Here is a 25,546-nt window from a genome sequence, read left to right as displayed (position 1 = left end):
TGTGATAGAAATGTATGTATCTGATACCCTTTTTTATTTTCAAAATGACATTTTAGAAGGTAAACAACAATACATTGTGCAGGTATTTATTTTTATTAGGTAAGAATCATATACACAAGAAGAATAATGCTATAAATGCTTTATAAATCAAATGTTGTACATTTTACAAATGACTTTGAATTATACATAAACCTTTTGGAACTAACTAGAACAAAAAAATTAAAAAAAAAAAAAAAAAAAAGCACTGAAAACATGTCATGTTTGAAAAGAATTGAATTTTGTGTAAGAAATGTTGTCTGGCAGTGTTAATGTTGTAAATAATGTGACTATGTTCAGTATCTCTTGTATTGAATAAATCCCCCTCCCCCTCCCCCTCTCTCGGCCAGGCTGTCTCCGAAGTGAACGAACCCGCTTCCGGAAAGAGCCGATCTCTTTCCGAAGACTTCCGAAGAGGAGTCTGTCGCGTGCGCGAGCATAGAGAGAGAGAGAGAGAGAGAGAGAGAGAGAGGGCGCGCGCTTGAGACTGAAGCTCGCTCTGCGGGTAGAAACGGGAGCAGAAGTAACCGCGCGCGCGCGCGTGTGTGTATGTGAGTGTATGTGTGTGTATATGCATGCATGTGTGTTTGAGTGTGTATGTGAGTGTGTGTGTGTGGAAAGAGAGGAAAAAAAAAAACAAACTCTGGAGAAAAGCCGCGATACACGCGCTTGTGCTGACTAAAAAGCACCGAATGCGGGATTACACGGACGCTGGGAACAGCAGGAGCTTTTCTTCTCGTTTTTTTGGGGGAATCGGAAAATAAAGTGGATTTTGTTCTCTCTCTCTCTCTCTCTCTGTCTTTTTTTTTTTTTTTTTTTTTTCTTAACGTCGCGAGCGCGGAGTTTCACGGTGCCACGGAGAGAGAAATGCGAACAGCGAAGACCAAACCGGAGCCACGGTGAGTCCATAACGCTGATATTTCTTTCTTTATTTACTCTTTTAGCAAGCTGGATGTGTGTATTAGAGGATGCATTTGTTTTTATAAAAGTGTGCATATATTCTTCGCGAGTTTAGACAAACTTATAAACCGTTCGTAACGGCTCGCGTGCACACGCCGATCCATTTCAGCAGGGTTTAAACACTTCCGAGGGTCATTTTCATTAATCAGCTTCATGCATTGCAAAGTTTTTATGATTATTGTTGTCGTGCATGGTTGCTCAAACATCAGATTCATTGAGATGAATTGCAGTTGATCCCTGAGCGTCCATTCTGCATCGATATATCGCTATTTAACCTTGAAGCACGCGCAGATTTCAATCTTTGAAACACGTTCATTTCTGCTCGTGTTTGTGCATGCATGCTTGCATCTGAGATCAGGACTGGGTTTCAGTGAAATGCATTGGATTTTGCTATTGCAACTGCTTGCTGCTCATCACTGGCTCAATGCACTAAAAAAAAGGATGGGGAGGAAAAGAGAGAGAGAGAGAGGAGGAAGAAAAGCAAAGCTGTGCTGTCACATCTCCCCATCTATCCATTAAGTGCATATAATTTTAGAATAAAGAATTAAATGCACCGTGTAGTAGATAAGGTTCGTGCACCGACCTGTGCATCATGCATAATAAGTTCCTGACAGGCGCGTGCCGATTATCGATTTATGCAATAAACCGTGATGTCATAAGATATTCTTGGTACATCATGTCACATCGTGTCGTCACTACCTCTGCAATGCATTTTGCCTTATATTTGACAACAGCATGTACGCCACGGACCCATCACACCCTTCACACCCTGAATCGGACGTGACCAAGGGTATTAAAAAAAAATTTAAAAAAATAAATAAATAAAACACCATCCGAGCAGAACTCATGGACATGGAACGCTGTTTAGGATGATATCATGAATCGTGATAATTTCAGAGAACATGGTTTCCAGAAATGGATTTTCGGTGAACCCCACACACACACACACACACACACACACACACACACACACACATATGCGAGCACGCACAAACACACACACACTCTCTCACACACACACACGGAAATCCACACGTATGTAATCAGAAATGCGTGAATTGAAATGCTCCAAGATTTCCACAAACGACTTCAACGAGGTATTGTAATAAGGCGTGACAGGATGTCGATACACTCACTGTGTTTATGCAGGGAGGACACCACACACACACACACACACACACACACACACACACACACACACACACATCTTCACAGCTTTCTTTCTTAATCCCCAGAGAGAAGCGCGCTCACGCTTTTCGAGCATCTCGTCTCGAACAATGAGACTTTTGTCGTGCTAGAGTATTGTATTATTCGCTACGGTCATTTATTCCCCTCCTCCTTTTTCCTCCACTTAGTTTACGAACTCTGTGTGTGAGAGAGAAAGAGAGAGAGAGAGTGTGTGTGTGTGTGTGTGTGTGTGTGGGCTACAATTAGGGCTGGAACGATACTCAATTCGCAAGTATTGTGGTTTTTCGTTTGGGATAAACGTTACGGTAAGGCGATACAATAATACGTGTATATCATATCACGATACTTACGAACATTTTTTGATACGCATTTTTTTAGCAATGTATTTAGTTTTGCTAACAAATTGCCAGCAAAAATTGTTCACTTTTATAACTATACCTATGTTTTTTTTTTTACAAAAATGTAAGTATTTAACAAGGCAAAAGTGACTGGTACGAAAAAATTATGTTAATTCACGTACGTATTAGAGTGCGTACAAATAGACATACAGAAGACAAATCAGAATTGTATCTGTATTTGTATCTAGCAATGAAAATATTGTTAGCTAGTTAGCACTTCTGCTTAGATGAAAACAATTCAGGGTTGTTTTTTTTTTTCAAACAGAAAACAGGCAAGTTAACTTAGCTACCTAGTCAGCTGGCTGCACAAGATACTAACAACTGTGAACAAATTTCTTTACTCAGAAACACTAGCTAGCTTTCCGTTTGAGGCAAATACACAACTAAACAGATCTTACTCCGAAAACAACGTTGATGTGGCTACTAAATCATTAGCTAGCTTCATGAGGTAAATGCACAATTAGATGTTTCTCTCTCTCTCTCTCTCTCTCTCTTTTTAGATATTATTTAGAACAGAAATACAACATGGTGACCTGCGATGCTAGCTGACAATTGTGAACAAATCTCTGTACTCAAAATCACTAGCGAGTTTTGTGTCTAAGGTAAATATACATCTGGACTAATATCAAAAAGAATGCTAACATGACTACTTACGTTGCTAAGAAACGAAATTCTTTACTCAAAATCATTAGCTAGCTTTGTGTGTGTGAGGTAAATACGCAACAAGATTTCACTGTCTTTATATTTTTAGGCCTTATTTCGAATATAAAGCCAACGTGTCTGTCTAAGATTCTAGCTAACAATTGTGAAACAAATTTCTTTACACAAAATCACTAGCTAGTTTTGTGTTTGAGGTCAATACACAGCTAGGCCTCTCTCTCTCCCTCTCCCTCTCTCTCTCTCTTTCTTTCTTTCTTTCTTTCTTTTTAGATTGTATTTTGAATAGAAAGCTAACATGGCTACCTGAGATTCTAGCTAACAATTGTGAAACAAATTTCTCTACTTAAAATCACTAACTAGCTTCATCTCTGAGGTAAATACACAACTAGCCTGTTTTTTTTTTTTTTTTTAGATATTATTTCAAACAGAAAGCTGACATGGCTACCCGAGATGCTAGCTAACAGTTGTGAACACTTTGTTTAGCTAGTGTTGTATAAAATACACAAGTACACTTCTTTTTTTGAATATTATTTCGAACAAAAAGCTGACATGGCTACCCGAGATGCTAGCTAACAGTTGTGAACAAATTCTTTTTACTCAAAATCACTAGCTAGTGTTGTGTTAAATACACAACTGGCCTTTTAAAAAAAAATTCTTTACTCAAAATCATTAGCTCACTTTGTCTGAGGTAAATACACAGCTAGATTTGTATCTCTGTCTCTTTTTTTAGATATTATTTTGAATAAAAGCCAATCAGACTACCTGAGATGCTAGCTAACAACTGTGAACAAAGTTCTTTACACAACATCACTAGCTAGCATTGTTCTGAGGTAAATAAATAACTGGACATCTTTGTCTTAGATAAGCTAAAATGGCTACCTGAGATGTTAGCAAATGAAATCCTTTATTCAGTCTCATTAGCTAGCTTTATGTTTATGAGGTAAATGCACAACATATTTCTCTCTCGAACTCTTATCTTTAGATCTTATTTCGAATAGAAAGCTAACATGACTGCCTGAGATGCTAGCTAACCATTGTGAAAAAATGTATTTACTTGAAATAACTAGTGCCAAGGTTTATTTATAGCTAAAATGCTGATAATGTACATATTTTAATATAGAAAATGATGATAATGTTACAAACCGTGATACAAGATTGTAATTATTATGATACGGAGGTGTAATAAGAGTGTGTGCGTGTGTGTGTGTGTGTATGTGTGTGTGCCCTTGTAGCAGTCCCTTTTATTATGTGTATGTTTAAAGAGTGTGTGTGTGTGTGTGTGTGTGTGTGTTTGTATGTGTGTTATCTTTTGTAGCCTCTCTCCTCCCTGGCAGTAAGAACTAATTGGCACTTTTGCAGTGCCCCAGCCCTCTAATGCCACCCTGTGCAAAGCTGCTCAACACACACACGCACACACACACACACACACACGCACACGTACACAGACACACTCGTCCCCCTGCTGCTGCGCTGTTCTGTCGCCCATATGTGCTGAATTTGGCGTGTTTGCGGCTGCGGGCTCTAATGAGAGCGTTTCCCTCGGTACTGTGCTGGTCTGCGGTGCCGGTGGATGTTTATGCGTCGTATCTGAACGCTCTGAACGCCTGGATGGTGTGTGGAGTTCATATTTTTACCCTGGAGCCCAGTTCTGAGTGCAGACGTGGTGGCACGGTGCGGTTTCAGGCCCCACACACACACTCACACACACACTCACACACACACACATATAGGGGGAAGTTTTTAAGGGTTCAGTGATTCTCAGAAAACACTCTCACTGCCTGCTTTCACTTTTACTGTTAAAACGGTGGCAAAGAGAGAAAGGAAACTGTTTAACAAGATTCTACTCAAACCAAAAATGCAAGCAGAGAGACAGATAGATAGATGGATGGATAAACAGCCAGAAGGACAGACAGATGTATATATATATATATATATATATATATATATATATATATATATATATATATTTATATATATGTATATATATATACAGATGAACAGATGGATAGAAAGAGAGATATACAGACAGTTGGATAGACTGACAGATGGACAAACAGATAGATGGATATACAGATGGATGGACATATAGACAGAGAGAGACGGTCGGATATATGGATGGACAGATGAATAGAATGACAGATGTACAGACGGACAAATGTACAGACACTTGGATGAACTGATATACAGACGGACAGACTGACAGATGGGAGGATATGCAGGCAGACGGACGGAAAGCCTCAGTGTACCAACCTGCTTTACTTACAGACAGACAGACGGACGGATAAACAGATAAATGGATAGTCAGATAGTCAGACAGACAAACAGACAGCTAGACATGTTGTTAGATACTTTGCAAGTTAAATGCTTGCTTGTTATTAACATGTGTTTTTATTTACTTACTTACTAGTTTACTTATGTTCGTACTTCTGTAGTGGCTTTTTTTATTTCCTAATTTTGTTAATGCTTGATTCAGTACACACTTCCTCATTTATTTTGTTACTTGCTCATATTATTGTTTATTGGATCGTTTAATTGCTGTTGTTCTTGACGAATTGCTTACACAGCTTCTTATGTACTTGCTTCTTATGTTACTTGCTTCCTTGACCACCTGCCTTATTAGTTGTATACTTAATTACTTGTAGAAATGGCGATATGGAGATATGATATCATTATTGCGAAAAATTGTGTTACCAAATGATTTTCAGTGAATGTTTCAAATGTTGTCAGTAGTATTGTGGTACACAGTGTGATTTGTGAAAATGTATTTAAGGATTGTGATACGATTTTTTTTAGTTACTTACTAACTTACCTGCCTAGTTCTTAGTTAACCATTTCTATCAGTACACTGGCGTGCCATTCCACCGACAGAATGGAAATCAACTTATTTCAATATCGACATTTTCAATCAGTGTAAACAAATGACTTATTTTATCGCCACAAGTCTGTTATAAGATTAGTCAGGACACTGTTGGGTTTCTGTGTGTAGAGTATCTTGACTCCGTGTTTAGTGGCTGGTGAGCAGGGCGATGGGAAAGGAGAGGGGTGTGAGCCCTCTGATGGGGAAACAATTCACAAAAAATGCAGAGCACAACTGAAGTGTTTTTGATCGTAAAACACCATATACAACTGCCTCAATACAATTATAACATTTAAACCTAGTAGGCTAGGTTAAAAAAACAAAAACTTATGAAAAACTACAGATTGTTAAAGCCCTGAGTGTCTGCTTTCATAAGAGCCATTAACCACTACTGTAGAGTGTGACATCACAAATAAATTCACTTGCTTAGCTACTTGTTTACTTGGATAATTGTTCACTTATTTACTGACTTTCTTGCACGCTTCAGTTTAGTCCATATTTATGTTTTCTTACTCGACGGTTACCTGCTTATTTACCTGCCTGCTTCTTTGTTTATTCGCTTGATTTCTCTAGCAAAAATAAAGAATCACAACCCTTAAATGCTCTACAACACGAAGCCTAAGAGAGAGATTTACTGCTTTAACCCGTGTGGTGTTTTCCAAATCCATCCAAAACAGTCAGTTGTTGTGAAATCTCAGTGATTTACGATTTTAATGCATCATGCTGTAACGTAGTCAAGCATGCTCTCGCTAATGCAGTTGTAATTTGACTGCTGATTGGAAGCAGGTTTATCGCTGGCAGCTCCACCGGCGGTATTATAAACCATTTACACCCGCGCTTTATGAGGCGTCACTGCTGTTTATCGCAAACTGGAAACAGACATTAGCTAAGAAACGTCTCTGATACCTCATCAGCGGTTCTGTTCTGAAGCTCACTCGGTTTTTATTTAGTTTAGTTTTTTTTTTTTCTCTGTTCAGATGGATCGAGACGAGTGGGAATTGCAGAGGCCTGGCTGTAATTGCTTTCAGAGAAAAGATGGATGTGGAAAAAAAAAAGGTGCAGGACAGCAACCGTGCGCTTGATTTTGATTTGAACGTGTGCAACTGGAATGCAGGCTGCGATCCAAAACTCTAGATGTCTAGATAAGGTTTATTTTAATCTCAAACGTGTAGAATTCTTTCTAACAAGACTTCTCGATAGCTCTTATTACATTTGAGCACTTTTATGGTGTTATTTTCACTGGTTCAGGGTGTATATTACCCATAATACACTGTGAATAAATAACAGAGAAATGGGAGCGCATTGTTAGCTTAGTATGAAGAATTGTTTACGCTTTTCAGAATATTATTATTATTTTTTTAGCTTTAAATGTGTGTGTATTGATTAGCTAGCTGCATCAAGGTGAAGAGAGATTTGGACACAATCGCCCAATTTTCAGTACAAAACATTGTATATAAACTGTTACTGTGTTTGTGTGAAATAAAAGGCTAGATTGCTCAGTGAAAACATTTCTCCTTGATAGGATTCATGATGAGCAGATGTAATATTTTCTTCTCTTTTTTCTCAGTGTCTTGACTAAATAGTTTAATTGACCGAACTCAGTATTTATGCTTCGTTGAGTCCATGCAAAAATGTGCATTCAAATAAGATAAAAATTGCACCCCTATTTTCAAATAAATGTAACAAAATCATTTTTAATGCTTTATTTCCTAACCATGACAATCATTTCTATAACACATTACTCCACCATTAGTGCCAGACTCCCTAGGGAAATCTAGAGGACAGCTGAACTTGATTACATCTTAAACTCAAAACGTGTAACTCTTGGTGAAGGAAAGAAGTGATTCACTTTTCTGTGCTGTAAATACTCTGTTCTGTGTTTCTCAGATATAAGTTAAGCCCCGCCCCCAGACCACGTATGATTGGCTGAGGCATTATAGTAGGTTCCATCCATTAACACTGTTTTAAATAACATCAAGTGGTAAAAACGTGGTAATGGCTAGTGGTACTTGAGTTTTGCTTCCACATTCTGGATCTTTCTACGGATGTTTTTACTAAAGTCAAAGGTAGAAACGTAAGTGGTTTGATTCTCATAAAAAAAACAGAAGACAGCAGCCTCACAACTTCATTTATATCAAATCCAGATAAATGCATTAGCGCTCTACCATAGCGGCTGCGATCCAATAACCTGCCCTCTCCGTTTCCCCTCGGTTAAAACCCCTAGGGCTCGTTCCATTACTTTATCAGCTCAAGTGAACTTCATTAGATTACCTTAAGATGAAAGATCGAGTCTACATCGATGTGGACTTACCCAGAAGGCATTGCTGCAATCTGACACAGATTTATTTTTTAAATATCAACAAGTGGCAGGTGAAGCTGGAACAGTACGCTATTCGATTAGCTGCGTTCAAATATTATAAAAATATTCAATTACTCCAACGTGTCACTCAGTGAAACTGTTACGTAGCGTTCACTTTTTTCCCCCAGTAAAAGCACGTGATTTTGGTTCTGATTAAAAAAATAAAGGCTTGTAATATGCACACAGTAACCATAACAACGCTCTTACCGTTCCTAGCTAGTATCAGCTAACTAACTAGCCTAGCGTGCTCTCCTGATTAGATTTATTATTATCGTAATAAATGTTGCATATTGACTCAATAACAAGAATTAGGCTAGTTATTTACTTGCACTTTGACCTCCATGTTTGTTTTTTCTCATTTTCTAACACGCCACCCGATTGGCCAGGAGCTCTTGAAAAGTCAGATGGCAGTTTTCATAAGTGTCCACGTTCTGCCCACGTTGCCGTGTAAAACACTGGCAAGTCTGAAAGCAGCCATTTTGGTAGCTGATTAGCACGTAAAAGGAAACAAAGCAATCATAAGAAAAAAGCGTAGATGTTTTCACGGAATGTGGATGAGGTCAGGATGAAAAGTGTACAGTGACTCGTTGAGGCACCTGTTGAATAATCAATAGCTCATGTACTTGAAAGTGACTCCTCATCTCATCACACACACACACACACACACACATACACACCCTAAACATTAATGTGTGTTGCTATTCGTCTCGCTCGGCACTGATCTTCAATAATCCAATCAGATCGACTCGCCTCGTGTCGTTTAGCATGCTGCAACGCTCGTGAGCTGTCACTCTCGAAGACGAATGAGGAGCGAAGTGAAAGCCTCAGCAGGCCTTCAAACACTTTCTTATCATCCTCACAGTGCATTAAGCAACAAATATTTAACAATTACTGAGCAGCTCTCTGGATGGAGACATTTGTTTTTTTTTTAGGACAGTAATCACAGAAATACACTCCATTAAGCTTCGAGTCAAAGTCAGCTATTAAGGAGTAACTAGGAATGGACTCGGATGCATATCAGACATCTTTAATGCATTAATGACTAAAGCAGCTTTATATGGTAGGAGTGTGCTGCTAAACAGTAATATGATACACCCCTGTATTATTATCGTAAATAATTTATAAATACTGTCACTTTTCGTGAGTTGAGTTCGGTAGAAGGCTGCCTAAGAAGATAGTGTATGAAATTAAAGTCTAAAAAATTCACAATTCTGTTTAGCGAACTGAAGATTACCTTTTAATCTTTATGATTTTTTTAAAGTCTTATCATGATATGAAGTGCGACTTAAACGAATCAGATCACCCGCAGTGCTTGTGTAAACAGTAGAATGTAAGTTTCCGCCCCAATTAGACAATAGTTCACTTCTTCAGTGCCACTGTAACCAATCAAAATTAAGTCCCGCCCTCAATGCTGTTATAACCAGTCAAAGTGTACTTCCTGCTCTCGGTGTCACTGCAACCTGTGGAACAGCAGTTCCCACCCCCAATGTCACTGCAACCAATCAGACTGCAGTTCTTGTCTAAAATCCTCTATAACCAATCAGGCGATAGTTCACTCCTTCAAAGCCATTTTAACTAATCAGATGACAGTCCCGGTGGAGAAGATGAAAGAGGCGTGGCCTGTGTGTACCTGTCAGTCCTACAGAAGGAGATGAAAGAGGCGTGGCTTAAATACCTGTAAGTCCTAGTGAAGGAGTTGAAAGAGGCGTGGCTTAAATACCTGTAAGTCCTAGTGAAGGAGATGAAAGAGGCGTGGCTTAAATACCTGTCAGTCCTAGTGAAGGAGATGAAAGAGGCGTGGCTTACAGACCTGTCAGTCCTAGTGAAGGAGATGAAAGAGGTGTGGCTTAAATACCTGTCAGTTCTAGTGAAGGAGATGAAAGAGGCGTGGCTTACGTACCTGTAAGTACTAGTGTAGGAGCTGAAAGAGGCGTGGCTTACGTACCTGTCAGTCCTACTGAAGGAGATGAAAGAGGCGTGGCTTACAGACCTGTCAGTCCTAGTGAAGGAGATGAAAGAGGCGTGGCTTACAGACCTGTCAGTCCTGCTGAAGGAGATGAAAGAGGTGTGGCTTACGTACCTGTCAGTCCTAGTGAAGGAGATGAAAGAGGCGTGGCTTACATACCTGTCAGTCCTAGTGAAGGAGATGAAAGAGGCGTGGCTTACAGACCTGTCAGTCCTGCTGAAGGAGATGAAAGAGGTGTGGCTTACGTACCTGTCAGTCCTAGTGAAGGAGATGAAAGAGGCGTGGCTTACATACCTGTCAGTCCTAGTGAAGGAGATGAAAGAGGCGTGGCTTAAATACCTGTAAGTCCTAGTGAAGGAGATGAAAGAGGCGTGGCTTAAATACCTTTAAGTACTAGTGTAGGAGCTGAAAGAGGCGTAGCTTAAATACCTGTCAGTCCTACTGAAAGAGATGAAAGAGGCGTAGCTTAAATACCTGTCAGTCCTAGTGAAGGAGATGAAAGAGGCGTGGCTTAAATACCTGTCAGTCCTAGTGTAGGAGCTGAAAGAGGCGTGGCTTAAATACCTGTCAGTCCTGCTGAAGGAGCTGAAAGAGGCGTGGCTTAAATACCTGTCAGTCTGAAAGAGGCGTGAAGTCAGTGAATCAGATTTTATTCTACTGAATCATCTGCTGCTTTAACTTAATCTTTCATCCACAGATCGTTGAATTTGTGAGATGTATCGTATAGAAGAGAGACAGATAATTTTCCCCCTGAATCTGACACTCTTCTCACAGATGTGCCTCTTTTGTGCTTAAGCATCTGTAAATGACTTTGAGTTCTCACAGCTTTTTTTCTTTAAGTGTTTCTGGCTCATGGTTAGACACATACCGGGCAGCGGCCCTCAGCGCGGGATTGAACCGGTGCCATGGGAGCTGGAGGAAGCGGCATGCATAATGATGAGGAACACTGGCGCTGAAAAATCTGCCCTGTTGCAGGGGCATTTCCTCAACCTGCCCACCACAGCTACACCAACAGTGTGGCTTTTCTTTTAGAGGAAACTGCACCGAGGTGATGGACAGTTCAGCGCTCTATGTGGGAATAGGACAGTTTTACTGGGACGCTAATACGGTTGTGATGCTAACGTTTAATTTTTAACTGCTAAATCATCTAGGAGGTTTAAATGACCTCAGATGGATATAATAAATTTTCAGCGACCGCCCTTCATGTCTTTATTTTAGCTTTGTAACATTTGTAAATCTATATTCAATCCATTTTTCGTGCTTGTTTTCTTTCTTTTGTCACAATCACTTGTTGAGGAACTAATGGAGGTAGATAGACTGAGAAAATTGTTGTCGAAAAGACTGAAATATCACGTGCATTCTTAATTTAAACGTGGCTTCTTTTAAAATTTCAGAACACTAACACGCAAAATCCGCCTTCGTAGTCAGTGTCATTCATTTGTAAAACTTTGGGAACCCCTGCTCTAGGGCTGCGTGATATGACGATATAATATCAACATCATGATAAATTATGTTACAATACATCACAAGAGATATTGTGATTTGTTTTTTATTGCTTTATTGTCAGGAAGCAGCTGATTTCATGTTAATATTTTGTACGTAATGTTAGATAGATGTTAAACAGATACAATTAAATGTTAATTTTTAAAATTAAATTCATTTTTGCAGACATTCAGTAAATCATTGAAGTTTTTTTTTAATGCAACCCCTCCTGTACTGTACTGCTGATAAAATTCTATATCTTGTGTCGTAGAAATATTTTCGAGGATGGTGATATGATATTTTTGTCATATCGCTCACTCCTGTTGAGTTTGTGTTGATTTTGCGTCACCAGAATTTTTTAAAAAGAGCATTTTTTTTTTATACGTATGGCTTTACTTTGCAGAAAATATATGTTTGATGTCTACAGAGTAAATCCTGGAGGAATTTTTCGATAACCACGTTAATGTCTGCTTAAAAGGAATTTTAGCAAAACATGTCCACGTTTTCGCAGAAACACTATTAGCAAACATCCGAAAGTGAAAAGGGTCACGGGAGGACGCGTCTCCCAGGAACGTTTTCCAGCGTTCTCACCAGCACGTTCAGCAAAACGAAGCTGTCCTCCTCCGACTCTCGTTTGGCCGCCGTGCAATTATGTGCGAATCTCATGTTCCCACAAGATTATCATTTCACACTCTTTTTATGAGCCAGTAAAAATAACCTGAAGCCAAATCCAGTGTGTGTATAACGCAGCTTTTCTTCCTCCCCTCGACTTTTGTTTGCCGTTTTCTCACTAATTAATTACACTTTAAGTTTGTTTTCCCGTTGGGAAATTTATGCAAAGTTACTAATCAAAATCTCTTTAATCTGATTCGAGTCAGATAATCATAACTGGCAAACTGTTTTAGCTCAAAAAACATCATGTACAGGTTTAATTAGACCCAAAACTCTAATAATAACACCGCCAAACTTAATTTTAACGAAAACAACCGGCAAGACGGCGACAATCGTTACTTTTTTGCTGATGATTAATTGCCGTGAAAAACAGTTAATGATTTAATTCTCGGCTGTTGACTTTGTTACTCATAACAGAAGCAGAATGGTAGGGATGAATCACATGTACTTATTTTAATATTCGAATATGCGTAAGAGTTCATGAATATGCAAAAGTTAATGAATTTATATTCGGTTAACTGCTAGGAGAAGGAAGAAAAAAAAAATAATGGACATAATACAGTATATACGTGTGTAAAAACGTGTTTATATCTATCTATCTATCTATCTATCTATCTATCTATCTATCTATCTATCTATCTGTCTATTTATATACACACATGTACACTACTGTACATTTTTAGTTCTGCAGAAAATAATTATGTTTAACATTGCATGTTAAAATGTTCACACAGCGCCACAAAAGACTTGAAAAAAGTTTGATCAAGACTCTAGAAATATAACGTTGAGAAAACATTCTGCTAAAGTACAATGGCTAGTTGTTAACATCCCAGCGTTTTGCTAGTCGTGTAGCACATCATGCGATTGCTTCACAAACTTCTTTCTTTTTAAAATTGCGATTTTCTACAATCACTTTACAGTATGGGTTCTAGTTAGCCGAAACTAGTGTCATTGAAAAGTTATGTTAAACGTTGTAAAAACGTTACGTTAAAACATTACGTTACGTTAGCTCTGAATGTTACGTTAAGAGCGGCAAAAATTAACAGATTGGACTTAATGTTCCTATAAATGTAACGTTCAGAAAACATCCTGCCTAATTTAAAATAGTTATCAGTAACATCCCATCGTTAATAATGTTAATGCTGGTCACGTATCACATTGTGTAAATGTTTCATAAAGTTCACAGACATTGCTCACACTATGTTTTATGTTTTTAGACGAAATTTGACATCATTGAAACATGATCTTAAACATTGTAAAAACATTGTTAAATCACTTTCTAGAAATGTAAAGTTCAGAAAATGTTCAGCTAGACTAAAAATCATTTTCCAACATTCCAACATGAATGACTTCACGCAGCTCGTCTTGCGTTCGCTTTAAAGTTTTTAAAACATTCGCCACAAAACATTTTCACGATGTTTAACATAATGTTTCAATAACGTTTGTTTCTGTCTAACTAAAAACGTTACGCTAAAAAGTGTTCAAAAAAGCAAAAAAGTTGACAGCTTTGATAAAAAAAGTGTTACAAGGAATAATAATCAGAAGGAAAATAATTTTTTTCGAACATGTCACAGTAAATCTTCTTCGAACATCGCTCACACTATGTTTGTAATTAGACGAAAACTACTGTTATTGAAATGTTGTTAAACGTTGTAAAAGCGTTATGTTAAAACGTTCTGAGAATGCTAGATAATAAAAGGATTTTGATCAGAAGATCATTTAAATGTTTTTGCTAAACTAAAATGATTGCTGAACATCTAATCGTAAATGTCGTGTGTTTGGCTGGTCGTCTACTTGTTCTACTGTTTTTTTTTTTTTTTATCACGTAACTGGAATGTTCAGGATTTGGTGGGAAAGGGCAGCGTGTCTCTGTTTAGAGGTTTTATTGCACAAAATTTTCGCCCGTAAATAATGCAGCCTGTGTGAAAGGCTCCGGCTGTAAAACTCTGAGAGTCAGGCTCCCGGAGAGACAGATGTTGGACGTCTGCTGCCAAAAGTCGTTGTTACTGATTACTTTTTATTTTATTGTCCCACAGTCGGGCCGAGCGGGAAACCGTATGGCTCGGATCTTTGTTTTTTAACAGTCCCTGGGACGATGTTAATTCTGAGCCTTGTTGTAGGCCTGAGTTTTTTCGTAGCTAATTAAAGAGTTTATAACAGAAAAGTTTAGATGAGTGCTTAAAAGATTTCAGAAGTGTAACTATTAACAAAAAAAAAAAAAATGTCCGGCACCCTGTACGAACAGAAATTCATGGCTGGAAGGTTTCTGACAGATCCGACTCCCCTCGGGCCGTGTTCGTGTTGCGGCTAAACTCGGCTCAGTTTATTTTTTCATCTTTTTTTTTTTTTTTTTTTACAAATTAGCTTTGACATTTCTGCTGCACGATGCTTAGTAAGCAACGTAGCATATTTGCTAGCCTGCTAAACATTAGCAGTCGCGTCAGGCCTCATCACCACATATAGATTTTTAGTTTGTGATTCTGCGAGGAAGAGTTTTTTTATACTTCTGAGGTGCAAGAATGTGATGTGTAGAAAATGTAAGCTTCTTTACTTCAAAAGTAAAAACCAAATAATTCAAATTAGCCTGAATCCGATGGTTAACTACAGTTCCATCTGGCCTGTTTATTCAATTTGTCCTAGAGAATGGGCGTGGCCTCTATATTTTAGCCTCAATGAAAGAGGCGTGGCCTGTGTGTCATTTAGTCTCAGTGAAGGAGGTGTGACCTTTGTACTTTTACTTCTCAGGCCCACTGATGGAGGCGTGGCTTCTGTGTCATAGGAGGCGTAGCCTCTGTGTCTTTATGTTTCAGTGAAGGAGGCGTGGCCTCTGTGTCTTTATGTTTCAGTGAAGGAGGCGTGGCCTCTGTGTCTTTTAGTCTCAGTGAAGGAGGCGTGGCCTTTGTGTCTTTATGTTTCAGTGAAGGAGGCGTGGCCTCTATGTTTTTTATTTTCAGTTAAGGAGGCGTGGCCTCTGTGTCTTTATGTTTCAGTGAAGGAGGCGTGGCCTCTGTGTCTTTTTGTTTCATTCAAGGAGGCGTGGCCTCTTTGTCTTTTAGTCTCAGTGAAGGAGGCGTGGCCTCTGTGTCTTTATGTTTCAGTGAAGGAGGCGTGGCCTCTATGTTTTTTATTTTCAGTTAAGGAGGCGTGGCCTCTGTGTCTTTATGTTTCAGTGAAGGAGGTGTGGCCTCTGTGTCTTTTTGTTTCAGTCAAGGAGGCGTGGCCTCTTTGTCTTTTAGTCTCAGTGAAGGAGGCGTGGCCTCTGTGTCTTTATGTTTCAGTGAAGGAGGCGTGGCCTCTGTGTCTTTATGTTTCAGTGAAGAAGGCGTGGCCTCTGTGTCTTTTAGTCTCAGTGAAGGAGGCGTGGCCTCTGTGTCTTTATGTTTCAGTGAAGGAGGCGTGGCCTCTGTGTCTTTTAGTCTCAGTGAAGGAGGCGTGGCCTCTGTGTCTTTATGTTTCAGTGAAGGAGGCGTGGCCTCTGTGTCTTTTAGTCTCAGTGAAGGAGGCGTGGCCTCTGTGTCTTTTAGTCTCAGTGAAGGAGGCGTGTGTATATATATATATATATATATAAATTATACTCAGGTTTTACTCATATGATGCAGTGTTCTTTACACTATGACAGTTTTCTTAAAATTAGATAAAAAAAATCGCAATATATCACCTTGCTTACAGTATATTGAATCGATACTCCTGTATCGTGATACTTATCATATCGTATCGCCGGATATTTCCCAGTACTCTGCCCTGGCCCGCACCACTCAGGCTGCAGAGTCGCTGGCTGATTTTGTTGGACCTAACTGGATTTTACGGGCTAAATTTAGCAACAATAACCTTCAGCATGAGCATAAATTACAGGTTTGAGTTAATAGAATCAGTCAGCCATATTTTTACATAAAAAGCCTCGGCGTATGAATGAATTTTTCATGCCACACTTGGCATTTTCATTCCTTCTGTGGGAAAGAACATGATGAAATATCAGGGTTCAGCGACTCCAACACCGTCTTCCATGTTCTTTCTGGGACAAATTAAAAGGTCTTAGTGAGTCGGGATCATCCTGGAAATATTTTCCGTATCAACTGAAATATTGTCTGTCACTGGACCTGCTCAAATTCTCGTCTCAGGAGCTTCATCGGTTTCACGAATGGTGTGAAATTCCCGAGGATTAGATTCCGTGTGTAATGAACACTGGTGATGTCATGCGAGTGGAAGTGCTGTATAAAGGTGGAGGTGTGAGTAAAGCAGGAGTTCAGGTGGAGTTCAGGTGGAGGAGGTGGTGTACTGGATCCCCCCAGCCTTCTGCTCAGAAATGGTTTGTTCCAGCGTGATGTAGTAATATTTTACTGTTTAATTATAATCGATCAATTATTTTGGGATATTTTTGGATATTAGAGCTGAGCGATATGACGGTGTGATATTGTGAGATCAATATCGTGATAAATTACACTTTTCTGAGGTATCAGTAAATCCGTCTAAAACTGGTTCGAAAACGTTTTATGTTTATTAATAACGAGAGTCAAAAATGACGAATGACAAAAATATCAGCTCACGACACTCGAAGACGTTTCTACAACACACAGTATGTATTCTTTCTTTCTTTCTTTCTTTTGTTAATTATCTCTTTTCTGTCTTCATTTCTTTCTTTCTTTCTCTTCTTTTCTGTCTAGTTTTTCTTTCTTTATTTCTCTTAACTTCTTTCTTTCTATCTCTTCTGTCTTGTCTTTCTGTCCTTCTTTTGATTTTCTTTCTTTCTTTTGTTAATTATCTCTTTTCTTTCTTTCTTTCTTTCTATCTCTTCTGAATTGTCTTTCTGTCCTTCTTTTGATTTTCTTTCTTTCTTTTGTTAATTATCTCTTTTCTTTCTTTCTTTCTTTCTTTCTTTCTTTCTTTCCTTTTGATTTTCTATCTTCTTATCCCTTTTATTTCAAGTCTTTCTTTCTTTCTTTTTTCTTTCTTTCTTTCTTTTTGATTTTCTATCTTCTTATCCCTTTTATTTCAGTTCTTTCTTTCTTTCTTTCTTTCTTTCTTTCTTTCTTTCTTTCTTTCTTTTTGATTTTCTATCTTATCCCATTTATTTCAATTCTTTCTTTCTTTCTTTCTTTCTTTCTTTCTATTTGATTTTCTGTCTTATCCCTTTTATTTCAAGTCTTTCTTTCTTTCTTTCTTTCTTTCTTTCTTTCTTTCTTTCTTTTTGATTTTCTATCTTATCCCATTTATTTCAATTCTTTCTTTCTTTCTTTCTTTCTATTTGATTTTCTGTCTTATCCCTTTTATTTCAAGTCTTTCTTTCTTTCTTTCCTTCTTTTTTTCTTTCTTTCTTTCTTTCTTTCTTTCATTAATTATCTCTTTTCTGTCTTCATTACTTCTTTTTTCTTTCTTTCTTTCTTTCTTTCTTGTCTAGTCTTTATTGCTAAATGTTTATTTTTTAAATAAACCTGTATATTCTGATTTGCGTATTGTAGAATTGTCCTGAAATATCGTGATGTGGTATTTTTGTCGTATCGCTCCACCTCTAGTACACGCTACTTGAGACGCCGTGATTGTGACACCGGCATAAAAATTATTATTATTATTATTATTATTTTTTTTTTAAAAGAGCGATGTGTGTTTTATATTCACAGCCTGCCGTAGCCCTCCGTGTCTGTCACCTTTCTCCAACAATACCTCTTATCAGTCTGTTTACCTCAGGCACAAAGCGCCGATCTTCCTGTGCCTCAACTTCCTCTCCAAACAAACAAACAAATAAACAAATAAACATCAGCGTGCGCTCCAGTGGTTATGAGAAGAGAGATAATTATAATTGAAAAGTTAATTGGAATTTTAATTAACGTCTTGTGAAGTGAAGAGCGCTTATCACACTGAGAGAGTAGGAAATGTCCTCGGGGAGAGAGGGAGCCAGTCAGACCAGAGGGCACAAACTTTCTCACAAATGACAGAAAAATAGTCTTTAGCATACGACAACATTCACCGTTTAAATTTCTATTTATTTAATGTTTTTACAGAAAAATTCTAAACGAATAAAGCCGTACATTTTTCACTGCAGATCCACATTTCAAAAGTGAAGCAATTGTGTAAAATTCTTAAAAAAAAAATATTGTTGTTTTTTTGTGCCTAGCTTTTATTTCTTTCTTTTTGACTCCTTTCCTTTTTGTTTGTTTGTTTGTTTGTTTGTTTCTTTCTTTCTTGTTGATAATCTTTTTTATATTTTCTTTCTTTTTCATTATCTCTAGTCTGTCTAGTCTTTATAACTTTCCTTTTTTTCTTTCTTTCTCTTTATCTCTTCAGTTTTTCTTTTTCTTTCTTTCTTTTTTCTTTCTTTCTTCCTTTCTTTCTTTCTTTTTTATATTTTCTTTCTTTTTCATTATCTCTAGTCTGTCTAGTCTTTATAACTTTTTTCTTTCTTTCTCTTTCTTTCTTTCTTTCTTTCTTGTTGATAACCTTTTTTATATTTTTTTCTTTTTCATAATCTCTAGTTTGTCTAGTCTTTATAACATTCCTTTTGATTTCTTTCTTTCTTTCTTTCTTTCTTTTTTGAACACTGGAGACTCCTTCCATAAACGTAAAATAAAAATGTAACTGATAGTTTATTAATCTGTTTATGTGGAGTATTTGCTGTACGAGTCCCTGTGAATCAGCTGTTGCTATAGAAACAATAATGTATCAGAACGAGCGCGTAAACGTTTACTTACGTTTTTTTCCACGTAGTCGCGTTGTAATCCCACGAAGCCGCACGACGTCGACTCGCTCGCTAATGCGGACGCCGCGGCCCGACTGAGTGATGATGTAATGGCTTGAAATGGTGTCGAGGCTCGAAACTTACTTCCTGTTCTGAAGTTATTGAAAAGTGCTTTTCACACGTCCTTAAACTCCAGAGCGCTAATGGTACGAGCAGCTTGTAGGTTAATTAACCGAAGCCGCGTCCTAATCTCACCTCCGCCAGTCGCGTTAATTAGAAACAACACCGCGCTGCTAATGAACATGTCACTCAACACACGGCGAGAGTATAACAACAACAACAACAACAACAACAACAACAAAATGAAACAACACGCGAAACTGAATCCTGATAACACACTGCCCCGAAACACTGGGAGTTTATAACATCAGCTCTTTCTTTCTTTCTTTTTTTTCTTTCTTTCTTTCTTTCTCATCATCTCTTTTCTGTCTAGTATTTTTTACTGTCTTTTTGATTTTTTTTCTTCCTTTCTTTCTTTTCATGATCTCGTTTTTGTCGTCTTGATTATTTTCTTTCATTCCTTCTTTTTTTATTATCTACTTTCTAAATCTCTTTCTGCTTGTCTTTATTACTTTCTTTTTCTTTCAGATTTTTTTCCTTCTTACTTTCTTTATTGTTATCTCTTTTCTATGTAGTTTTCTTTCTTTCTTTCTTTCTCGTCATCTCTTTTCTGTCTAGTATTTTTTACTGTCTTTTTGATTTTCTTCTTCCTTTCTTTCTTTTTCATTATCTCTTTTCTGTCATCTTTGCTACTTTCTTTCTTTCAAAAATTATAATGAGATGAGTGTATAAACGAGTGACACAGCAGTGTTATCTGGGGTTAGTCAGTGTGTGTGATGAGTGTATAAACGAGTGACACAGCAGCATTATCTGGGGTTAGTCCATGTGTGTGTGATGAGTGTATAAACGAGTGGCACAGCAGTGTTATCTGGGATTAGTCAGTGTGTGTGATGAGTGTATAAACGAGTGACACAGCAGTGTTATCTGGGGTTAGTCAGTGTGTGTGATGAGTGTATAAACGAGTGACACAGCAGTGTTATCTGGGGTTAGTCAGTGTGTGTGATGAGTGTATAAACGAGTGACACAGCAGCATTATCTGGGGTTAGTCCATGTGTGTGATGAGTGTATAAACGAGTGGCACAGCAGTGTTATCTGGGATTAGTCAGTGTGTGTGATGAGTGTATAAACGAGTGACACAGCAGTGTTATCTGGGGTTAGTCAGTGTGTGTGATGAGTGTATAAACGAGTGACACAGCAGCATTATCTGGGGTTAGTCCATGTGTGTGTGATGAGTGTATAAACGAGTGACACAGCAGCATTATCTGGGGTTAGTCGGTGTGTGTGATGAGTGTATAAACGAGTGACACAGCAGTGTTATCTGGGATTAGTCAGTGTGTGTGATGAGTGTAAAAACGAGTGACACAGCAGTGTTATCTGGGGTTAGTCAGTGTGTGTGATGAGTGTATAAACGAGTGACACAGCAGCATTATCTGGGGTTAGTCAGTGTGTGTGATGAGTGTATAAACGAGTGACACAGCAGTGTTATCTGGGGTTAGTCGGTGTGTGTGATGAGTGTATAAACGAGTGACACAGCAGCATTATCTGGGGTTAGTCCATGTGTGTGTGATGAGTGTATAAACGAGTGACACAGCAGTGTTATCTGGGGTTAGTCAGTGTGTGTGATGAGTGTATAAACGAGTGACACAGCAGTGTTATCTGGGGTTAGTCAGTGTGTGTGATGAGTGTATAAACGAGTGACACAGCAGTGTTATCTGGGGTTAGTCCATGTGTGTGATGAGTGTATAAACGAGTGACACAGCAGTGTTATCTGGGATTAGTCGGTGTGTGTGATGAGTGTATAAACGAGTGACACAGCAGTGTTATCTGGGGTTAGTCGGTGTGTGTGATGAGTGTATAAACGAGTGACACAGCAGCGTTATCTGGGGTTAGTCCATGTGTGTGTGATGAGTGTATAAATGAGTGACACAGCAGTGTTATCTGGGGTTAGTCAGTGTGTGATGAGTGTATAAACGAGTGACACAGCAGCATTATCTGGGGTTAGTCGGTGTGTGTGATGAGTGTATAAACGAGTGACACAGCAGTGTTATCTGGGATTAGTCAGTGTGTGTGATGAGTGTAAAAACGAGTGACACAGCAGTGTTATCTGGGGTTAGTCAGTGTGTGTGATGAGTGTATAAACGAGTGACACAGCAGCATTATCTGGGGTTAGTCCATGTGTGTGTGATGAGTGTATAAACGAGTGACACAGCAGTGTTATCTGGGGTTAGTCAGTGTGTGTGATGAGTGTATAAACGAGTGACACAGCAGCATTATCTGGGGTTAGTCCATGTGTGTGTGATGAGTGTATAAACGAGTGACACAGCAGTGTTATCTGGGGTTAGTAGGTGTGTGTGATGAGTGTATAAACGAGTGACACAGCAGCATTATCTGGGGTTAGTCCATGTGTGTGTGATGAGTGTATAAACGAGTGACACAGCAGCATTATCTGGGGTTAGTCAGTGTGTGTGATGAGTGTATAAACGAGTGACACAGCAGTGTTATCTGGGGTTAGTCAGTGTGTGTGATGAATGTATAAACGAGTGACACAGCAGCATTATCTGGGGTTAGTCCATGTGTGTGTGATGAGTGTATAAACGAGTGACACAGCAGCGTTATCTGGGGTTAGTCCATGTGTGTGATGAGTGTATAAACGAGTGACACAGCAGTGTTATCTGGGGTTAGTCAGTGTGTGTGATGAGTGTATAAACGAGTGACACAGCAGTGTTATCTGGGGTTAGTCAGTGTGTGTGATGAGTGTATAAACGAGTGACACAGCAGTGTTATCTGGGGTTAGTCAGTGTGTGTGATGAGTGTATAAACGAGTGACACAGCAGCGTTATCTGGGGTTAGTCCATGTGTGTGATGAGTGTATAAACGAGTGACACAGCAGTGTTATCTGGGGTTAGTCAGTGTGTGTGATGAGTGTATAAACGAGTGACACAGCAGTGTTATCTGGGGTTAGTCAGTGTGTGTGATGAGTGTATAAACGAGTGACACAGCAGCGTTATCTGGGGTTAGTCAGTGTGTGTGATGAGTGTAAAAACGAGTGACACAGCAGTGTTATCTGGGGTTAGTCCATGTGTGTGTGATGAGTGTATAAACAAGTGACACAGCAGTGTTATCTGGGGTTAGTCGGTGTGTGAGATGAGTGTATAAACGAGTGACACAGCAGCGTTATCTGGGGTTAGTCCATGTGTGTGTGATGAGTGTATAAACGAGTGACACAGCAGCGTTATCTGGGGTTAGTCCATGTGTGTGTGATGAGTGTATAAATGAGTGACACAGCAGTGTTATCTGGGGTTAGTCGGTGTGTGTGATGAGTGTATAAACGAGTGACACAGCAGCGTTATCTGGGGTTAGTCAGTGTGAGAGATGAGTTTGTGAACGAGTGACACAGCAGTGTTATCTGGGGTTAGTCAGTGTGTGTGATGAGTGTATAAACGAGTGACACAGCAGTGTTATCTGGGGTTAGTCAGTGTGTGTGATGAGTTTGTGAACGACTGACATGTCTAAACCCTTTCATGACGCTCTTTTGTAATTATGTTTGCTGTTCCGCGACCTTTAACTCGAGCTAAAGGCAAATTAAACAATCCTGCACTCAGCTGCTCCAAAACCCATTTCAACTGACATTCAGGTCTAAATTGCTGCGGGATTCAGGGACGAGTCGCCATGAGGCCATGCGCACATACACCGCTTATAGGATACGCCATAAATCATGGAAAAACTCGGAAAACTTGGAAAATGTTAACGATCATTTTTCTACTAAAATGAAACATTAAACATTGAAACTAAATTGAATGATTAATTCAAGTTCCTGTTTAATATTCAGAGGGAAAGCTGATTCATTAAAATCTATTTTATTAAGTACTTTGCTGGATGATTTGTTTTGTTGTTGTTGTGTTTCGTCTGCGTTACGGAAACGTGATCAAACCGAAAGTTTCTCTTCGGTCGAAAGTGGAACATTATTTTTAGGAACTAAAGATACGAACTAAAGGTTGTTGTTTTTCATTTCCTGCTCGTTTTATTCACCAAAAGATTCCTCTTTTTTTTCTTATCTACACTTTCAGAGCTTCTTTCCTTTACTTAGATTTCAGATGGAAGCAAAGGTGTTTATTGTCGGAAGATAAATCATGATACATTTGGGTGGAAAAAAATAACAAAAAGTGTATTATATAGTAATACTTAAATAATTTTCTATGTTATATGTTTCTATATTGTAACAATTTTATATATAGTAATATAAAAATACTGTATTAGTTGATGTTAGTTAGCTAGCTAAAGCGTTGTGGAAGTTAAAATGATCTTAAATTGTGTTCCTGAGTTGGTATGCAGTGGGCGGGGCTTGTTTCTAATAGATTTTCTTTCGATACGACGATAACTACGCTCGTCTTTTTTCTGTGGAGAAAATCTGGAGATATACAAATATTTTGAGGAGAAAAGAAAAATGACTATTTCGTTAAGAGATATTTAAATTTTTTACTAAAGTACAGCTGCTTTTTTAAACTCGTATTGTTAAATGACGAAACGGAAATTCAACAAAGTCTTTAATTTCCATAAAAACCTTGAGTTGATTTGTTGCTTTGTTGTTGTTGTTGTTGTTGTTGTTTTCTCACAGGAAAAGGCTAGTTGCCTGTCGCATGCTAATGAACGTAGCTTTTTGATAGACAGAAAAAGAGTCCAAAATGTCACTCAAACTCTTTTCACTTTCCAAAACGAGCCCCAAAAATCTGGAAACCTCGTCCTGTTGAAACAGTTTCTTTAACAAACGTGGTGAAAACAGAACGGAGCCCTCGAGCCGCATAAACAACTAAACAACTCTTTAACACTCGCAACAACACGCTAGCTGTTAGCCAAGTTACATTTCACTACTTTTATTTCACGACGGTGTGATTTTTACTTTTATTCACTTACAAAAGAAATAATCGTTTCACACAAACATCACTGATAGAATTCTTTAATCTGACACACACACACACACACACACACACACACACACACACACACACACACAAAGCATCCAAAAATGTCTCTTTCTTTCTTTCTTTCTTTCTCGTCTTTTTTAAACTCTTTTCTGTTTAGACTTTCTTCTTTTTTTTAGCTCTTTTCATGTAGCCTTTCTTTCTTTCTTTCTTTCTTTCTTTCTCGTCTTATTTTCTTTTTTTAACCTCTTTTCCAACATTCCTTTCCTTTCCATTCTTTCTTTTTTTTCTTCTTTTTCTTTTCTGTCTGTAGTGGAACAATTTCTTTGTTGTTTTTTTTTCTTATGTAAAATTAAACTCTTGTTTGTAATGTGTAACATTTCTAAACATTTGTAAACATTTACATTTTTGCATAGATTCTTTTAAACTGAAAGTACAATTCTTTAATATTTTAAAATTTCATTCACGCTGCTCTGGTTACGTGTAAACGAGGGTTTTATTAGCGACCTGAACCGCGTTTGTTCGCTGTTAAACGGCGAGACAGCGCGGTCCTGGACTTTACCGGCCCGTGGGAAAAGCGGCGTTCGGATCTCGTCTGTTCCACTCCGTGTTTTCCGTCTCAGGAAATAACTCGGGATGAATTTGGCAGATGCTGCTGCGTCGTCGTGTTTCTGTCCTCGCTGAACGTATCGGCCCGTGCAGGATGGATCGGTCACGCTCCGTGGACATAAGGGCGCCAGTAACGAGTCCTCAGGAGCCGGGAGCCGAGGTTTTTTTCCCGTCAGCACGTCTTCACGGATTCCTGCCTCGATTCGGACGCGTTAAGCAATTTTCCGCTGTGTCCAGTCATTCCCTCGCCTCCCTTCCAGCCCAAACTCCCCCCTTCCAGCCCAAACGCCCCCTCCCCCCCACTCTTACCCGCCCCCGGGGGCAACAGCGTCCTCGTCCACCCGCTGGACTTGGTCCTCATTTAACCACTTCCTGTCCCGGTGCTCAGGTGTTCGTCCTGCAGCGTGTTCCTCAGGGAGGTTTCAGCATCGTCCCAGCGTCAGTCAGCACGTGTTCCCTGCGTCAGGAGAAACGGCCACGTGGAAACGTCTCTTAGCGTTTACACGCAGACGAAATAAAAATATCACTGTTTTATTTTAAAAAACTCCGGAGCGTTTATTAAAACAGACACAGACATTATTCACACAGAAAGTTTCCTTCTCCACTTTTTTGTCTTCTTTCTTTCTCTTTTCTTATTGTCTTCATGTTGT

General features: G+C 38.8%; 1 protein-coding gene across 1 annotated transcript in view; it reads left to right on the top strand.

Annotated features, from left to right (window-relative positions):
* Positions 1-537: 537 nt before the first annotated feature.
* The window catches only part of ptprfb (protein tyrosine phosphatase receptor type Fb), a 201,502-nt gene continuing 176,493 nt past the window's right edge, over positions 538-25,546 (top strand). Inside the window, exon 1 of the mRNA XM_053227630.1 lies at positions 538-935. The gene's annotated coding sequence lies outside the window, so the exon portion shown is untranslated. The remainder of the gene's footprint in view (positions 936-25,546) is intronic.

This window comes from Pangasianodon hypophthalmus, chromosome 21 (assembly GCF_027358585.1).
Source record: "Pangasianodon hypophthalmus isolate fPanHyp1 chromosome 21, fPanHyp1.pri, whole genome shotgun sequence".
Lineage (NCBI taxonomy): Eukaryota > Metazoa > Chordata > Actinopteri > Siluriformes > Pangasiidae > Pangasianodon > Pangasianodon hypophthalmus.
This window is presented reverse-complemented; position numbering and strand designations above follow the sequence as displayed.